Raw genomic sequence first — 6,806 nt, forward strand, 5'->3', positions numbered from 1 at the left:
TGATAATTATTATTATTTATTCTACAAAGAAAACTTCAATAGTAATTTGATACTAGTAAATCGAACTCTAAACCAGCGTTAAATTCTAAGAGTAGAACACTAAAATACAATAAAAAATTAAAATAATAGTAATAGGTTTGAAACATCTTTCGTTAATAAAGATAATGCATAATAAACATCAGCATGAAATCAACTGACGCATCGCACAAATACATATATAATTTATAACTAACATTTTTCTGATTATTTTACTATAACTTTCACCATCTAAACGTTTAAAATTTACTAAGTAATTATTATAAACCAATATTTTATAATAATTATAAAAACAGACTATAAACAATAAACGACAAGTTGTTTTTTTATTTATCAGAGATAATAAAATAATAATTGAAAGAAGTGATTAAACCTCTTTCTACTGTATCAAAACCACATTTATTATGACACTGACCACGCCTGTCATACAGATTGATTGTATTAACTATGACCAGGACTTTAGCTCACAAAAATTGTCTTATTAAAAAACTATGCGTTTAACATTCTTATCTATACTTAACTAGAAATTAAGACATTTTTAATTTGTATATAATCTTAACCTAATCTATATTACTTTCTAAACTTACTTTTTTTTTATTTTATGACGGATTCTCAAATACAATGTTTTTAAGTCAAAATATTTTTAAATTATTGAAAACCAGTAGAATATGTTTATAAACGCTTATATCTACCATATTTATCGTGAATTTATACATTGAAATTCGGCGTTCAAACATACCGTATACAGACAAATAAAACAAAAGTATAGAATGATCAAAAACATAAAGATATATTTTACTTATACATTATTATAGATATTACCTATTATCAGTCATATTTTAAAATATTATGATTGAAGATAATTTTCGACCATCCGTTATTTCATTAATTAACCTAAATGATGTCAAAAGTTTCAATCAACAAAATATTATAAATATCGACTGTTTGAATTTTTAACATGAAAAATCAATTTCGAATTAATGATATTTATACTGAAAAGTATGCACCTACTACACACATCTTATACTATAGCTCTGACAACAAGAACAATGATGACGATGGGTGTGAAGTTCGATAACAGCCATCTCGTTGACATTTCGGTCACTTATCTCAGATTTCCAAATATCACTCAGCCGAAATAATATTTGCTTATAGTTATAATCTAAACAAGTCGAATCTAGGTATACTAAATGTATTGATATGCCGTCAAGAAAAATAACAAGGGCTAACGAGCTCAAAATATTTTGACTTTTAGTAAAGTTTTTGAAATACAATGGTACAAGTTCGGTATAACTATGAAATGTAAACTAATAAAATATTATTTTTTTTAATTATATTTGAATACATGTATTTTATTTACTTATATACATAGGTATACAATAAATGTTTATGCCATTAAACTAAAAATAATCTTTATTTATATACTACCTGCTTTACATAATGTAATGACTTACGACCGCAAATGTTATTTTAAGCATTTTAATGGTCAAATAATGGGTACCTACGTATAAAGATTACAATCATAGAGATAAAAACTTACAAGTTTGTAAATAACTATAAAAAAATCCTATACCTAATATAAAATATAGAAAGTATTAAATGTCTTTTTTGAACAACATATTTTGAAACTAATGATTAATAAACAATATTTACCTTCTACGAACGAATACCTAGGTTATTATTATTGCATTGGAATACTTAGTATTCCTTACATTAAATAATACTTTAATAATTATATTTGTTAAATATATTTTTTTCTTTTTTTGTTGCAAATTTATTTTAAGTAAAAACTTAGGTATTTATTATAAAATACCTATGACAAGAAAAACAATAGTTTTAATTTTATTTTTCAATATCGACCAAAGTAATGACTACCTGTCTTGATTACGTCTATCCCTTGAACAAAATGCACCTATTATATTTCTATTCGTACATACTCAAAATTCTGTCTGACCTGATTTTAACATCAAAAGAGAAAGCCTTCCAATATCAGAAGCTTCTGGTGAATTTTTTTTATACTCCAGTTGAAAAAAATGATAAATCCTTTGACTACAGTATTACTCTTTGCACTCCATAAGCGGGATAGAACATCTAGTGGTTTGTATTATTAAAGTTTTGAATCAGTCGAAAAATATTATATTGGAAAGTTGGAATAAAAAAGATGATTACAAAAATAATATTTTTATTTATTGTGTCCTAAACTGTCCTACTAGATATTTTCATGCTGGGACATTATATTTAATTCGTAGTATATTCATTGCAAGATTTGTGTTATACGTCATGATTTTAAATTGCCTATTTATTTTTTTATCTATCCGTTTACCAAAACATTATAATTTATAAGCCATCAACCAAACCGATTTCAAATTCATAACCAACATAACATGTCAAGGTTGACATTCATAACACATATATTAAATACTAAGTTAACACCTCGATTAACACATAATATTTATAATTAAAAACAATATCGTAGACACAATATTAAACTTCTTCACTAATATATATTTTAAATTATATATATTTGAAGACTCTTTATGTCATACTTCAATAAAATATCAAAAACTTATAATATTATTATATGAACGTTTTATATCAAAATTATTTAATTCTTTTGAATTTACGTTAGACGTATCGTTTAAAAACTCACGACTTATTTTAAATATTGTATAATAAGATTTTTACTTACGTTTGCCGGTTTGTAAAATTAAAATAAAATGTAAAAACATGTTTTATGCAGTTTCAACTTCAATTTCAGATGACAACCTGAAGACTATAAGGACATACTCTGAGACATACAAAGACAGTACAAATAAATGATTAACAACTGAATAAATCACAGAAAAATTTCTAATACGAACATAATAAGCAATATAATATGCTTGTGTAATATAATATTAGATATCTTATTTTAGATAGTTCAGTAAACATTTTGATGTTTGCTGAAGATGTTAAAATTTACTGTGAAATCAAAAATGTTGTTGACCAAAATTTGTTGCAATCCAATTTAAATAAACTTGTGTTATGGAGTAAAAGAAACTATCTATCCTTAAACCATGATAAATGTAAAATTATAACTTTTTCCCGCACTAAAAGTCCTGTTTTTCATAATTATCTTATTGATAACCATCCTCTTGAAAGATGTTTTTCTATTTCAGATTTAGGTATTTGTTTTGAATCTGATATGTCTTTCAAAATAAATCATAAATAATGCGTATAAAATTTTGGGTTTTATTACTAGAAAAATGAAGGACTTTAAAAATGTTTAAAAAAATTGTATACTTCTTTAGTTAGATCAAACCTAGAATTTGGCTCTTTAATTTGGTCTAATAATTATTCTACTTACTCAAACGAGCTTAATAATATTCAATATAAATTTTTGAAAAGAGTCGCCTTTATTACTCACTGCACTATATCCAGGGACTCTTTCATTTTGGTTCAAAACTCGATAGGTATTGACTCTCTTAACACTAGGCGTGATTTAATTGATATAATGTTAATCTATGATATTTTTTTAATTTAATTGGATTTAGAATCCCTACTAGGTATACACGAAATTCTGATTTGTTCCATACACCTAATTTTAATACAAATAGTGGAAAAAATTCATTTTTTTCAAGAGCCATTATTAACGCCAATAGAATCTCCACAGTCTTAGATTTTTTTGTTTTGTCTCGTCAAGTATTTAAAGCTAAAACTTTGTTATTTTTAAATCATAGTGCCTAAATATTTATTTTTATAGTTTTTTTCTATATACTAAAATTTTATCTTTGTATTTCTTACTATTTTTACTGTTATTATTATCACTTGTCTATTTTTTTCATATTGTGCCAATTTATATATTAATGTTTTTCTTTCATTGTTAAAGGGCTCTCGCCCGTTGATTTTATATATATATAAATAAATAAAAAAATAATAGTATATACCTACATTAAAATCTCTCGATACACAAATATTTATAAATATAATATATGAATACTCTGGCAGTCATAATTTGATAATAATTAAAAATAAAAAATTGTGAAAAGTAATGGTTCTGATACATTTAAGATTTTTTTAAAAAAAGTTTTGTGAAAAAGTGTGCCGGAAAGGACACGGATGAAATTATTTATAAGAATATAAAATTTCGAAATAGAATTCAAAATACGCCTACGTCATAGGGAAAAATGTACAGAATCAAAATAAATTTACAGTATACATTGTACTAAATTATTCTTAATATTAACGTTAATAATGCACATATTTAAATACACCTGCCAAGGCAGGGTTGGGTTTTTTCACACATAAAAAATTTAAATTAATGAAATATTACAAGTGTAAAAATATAAGACTCGACCAAGCAGAAGATAACGATATATAAGATTAGAAATAAAACACAAATAAAAACCTGCTAACACAAAAGACGGTATGATGACGATGCATTCAGGTGCCGAGCACTGTAGGTATTGATTTTGGTTTTCTGTCTTTCATCGGAATAAATTGCACAGGATGTGTATTGGTCGGTAAGAAAACCACGCGTACGGCTTCGGAAGATATTCCATTACCGGGGTTAATCAATTTTTTTTTTCTTTTACATATTATACGTACGGTTCTCTCCCATTGTTCCACATGTTATTATTACAAGTATCATTACCATTATTTTTATTACATAACGTACGGCGGTGCTAAAGAGTGATATGTAAGTATATGATTTAGGTACCAAGGTTTTACCAATAATTGGTAGGTGAATTGGTTAATCTTACCGTCGTACTAAATCCTTCGGCGACGCCGAAATGGCGGCTGCATAATGTTTTCCGCCGAAGCCGCCACCGGGTCCGAACTGGACTCGACGGATTCATTTGGAATTACGCGCACGCAATGATTGCCGAATAAAAATAATGACGTACGGTGGACGGGGAAAGGAAAAAAATAAAAAGGATTGAAACGCACGCATCCGGACATCAATAATAGAATCGTTAAAACTACACAAAACGTCTTTTGATAACAATAAAAATTCACGAAGCCTGCGGATAGAAACACCGACGACGGCATTAAATATTAATTTATTACTTCCAATTGCGATATTATATTTTTCCACTGCGTACGCGGGTACATCGTTTGCAATTTTTTTTCTTTTTCACCCCGACGTGTAATTGAAAACTCAAAAAAAAAAAATTACTACAATAAGTCGGTAAGCGAATATAAAAGCAAACTCATCAGATATATTTAATTATAAATAAACATATATACATATTGATCATGTGGGTATACGGATTCGTCTTGCTATGATTAAAAACGCGTCGTAAAGTAAAAAAAACGGGAAAAATTTTTTCCACTTACCTTTCACAACCGACCGCTTTTTCGACTGCAGCCTTTTCGCAAATGTCTCACCGTCACGTCATACTTAACAGAACAAATGTTAACGCAAAACTCGACATGAAAATATGTTTCGTTCAGGTCGATGTGTGTACAGGCACGTCGCACTAATTCGGTAAACAAGGGATAAAAAAAAAAAAAAAAATGAAAATATTCTTGTTAAAAGACGATAGGGCGAAAAAATGCGTTGAGTCGTATGCGATATGAAAACGCAGTCGACTTGTTTGCGACGAACGAAATTATTATGATTTACGCGAAAACGGGAGAAAATAAAAATAAAACGAGAAAACCCGAAACACTGTAGTACGCACTAACGGACACCCTCACGCCGACGACGGTAAACACGGACTAAAGGTCGGTTCGCGCGCGCCGAGACCGTACACCGGTACCATATGCTCCGGCGGCGGTCTTGTTCGGCCGACACTTGGGGGCGTTGCCGGTCGGCCTCGGTGGATTACGACGGCGAATATCACGTGAAATAATCAAATACGCACTACAAGCGCATGCACCGCGGTAACCGCGGTGGACGAAAAATGAAAAATAACCACGATTGCGGTAGAAATCTATCGATGGTCTTAAACGGCATTCTCGTTGTTTTCTATGTGTAGAACTCGGAAGTATTAGTAAAACTAGAGGAAACATTTCACAACCTAATAGATGGGCAAAATTGATTACAAAAACTATTCACAGTTCACGAATGAATTAAATCAAACGGTAATAGAAAACAATTCGCATGACAGGTAATGTTTGTCACATTTATTTTAGTAATGTAATAATGTCAATGTATAATAACTATGTATTTCTAAAATATGTTGTCTATACCTACTACGTGAATAAAATCGTTGATCATGGTTAAAAACGTCTTCCGGTAAAATGTCTATTAAATTTAACGTTTTCCAACAATAATAATAATTCAATACATAATCCTACTCGATATTTTAATGCATTTTAAATTTATCTCGAAAACAATAAAATAAATCCTTATAAAATAGTCAAACAAAAATATCTGAAAATAAGTACTTAGTTTTTTTTATAACGGTGAGAATTAAATACATAATATATAAATATAAAAACATACTATGTTATTAAAACCAATAGGTTTTATTTTTGTAATAATTTCCATATTTTTAATAACTTAACCACAATTGCATGTACAAATTTCACATTAATGGATATTTACGCATTAATACCTAAAAATAATAAACATTATAAAATACACTTCATAATATAAAAAAAATTAAATACATTTATTGTGGGTAAATCTCAATGTAGTCTCTTTCTTTTTCTACAAATGTTCAGATTTAATATGAAAAAATCCAAAAATACATTCCTAGTACCTTATAAGTTTAGTCCCTTATAAGGCAATATTTCTATTATTGTTAGCGTTTTATTAACGTTTTCCCGGAAATCATGTC

The 6,806-nt window shown here is 28.1% G+C and overlaps 1 protein-coding gene across 2 annotated transcripts in view; it reads right to left on the reverse strand.

The window, feature by feature from the left end:
• The window catches only part of LOC112693544 (discoidin domain-containing receptor tyrosine kinase B-like), a 127,950-nt gene extending 122,202 nt beyond the window's left edge, over positions 1 to 5,748 (reverse strand). For both annotated transcript variants that reach the window (XM_025568655.1, XM_025568654.1), the window contains exon 1: positions 5,356 to 5,748. The gene's annotated coding sequence lies outside the window, so the exon portion shown is untranslated. The remainder of the gene's footprint in view (positions 1 to 5,355) is intronic.
• Positions 5,749 to 6,806: the final 1,058 nt, after the last annotated feature.

This window comes from Sipha flava, unplaced genomic scaffold (assembly GCF_003268045.1).
Source record: "Sipha flava isolate LNK unplaced genomic scaffold, YSA_version1 88_pilon_pilon, whole genome shotgun sequence".
NCBI lineage: Eukaryota > Metazoa > Arthropoda > Insecta > Hemiptera > Aphididae > Sipha > Sipha flava.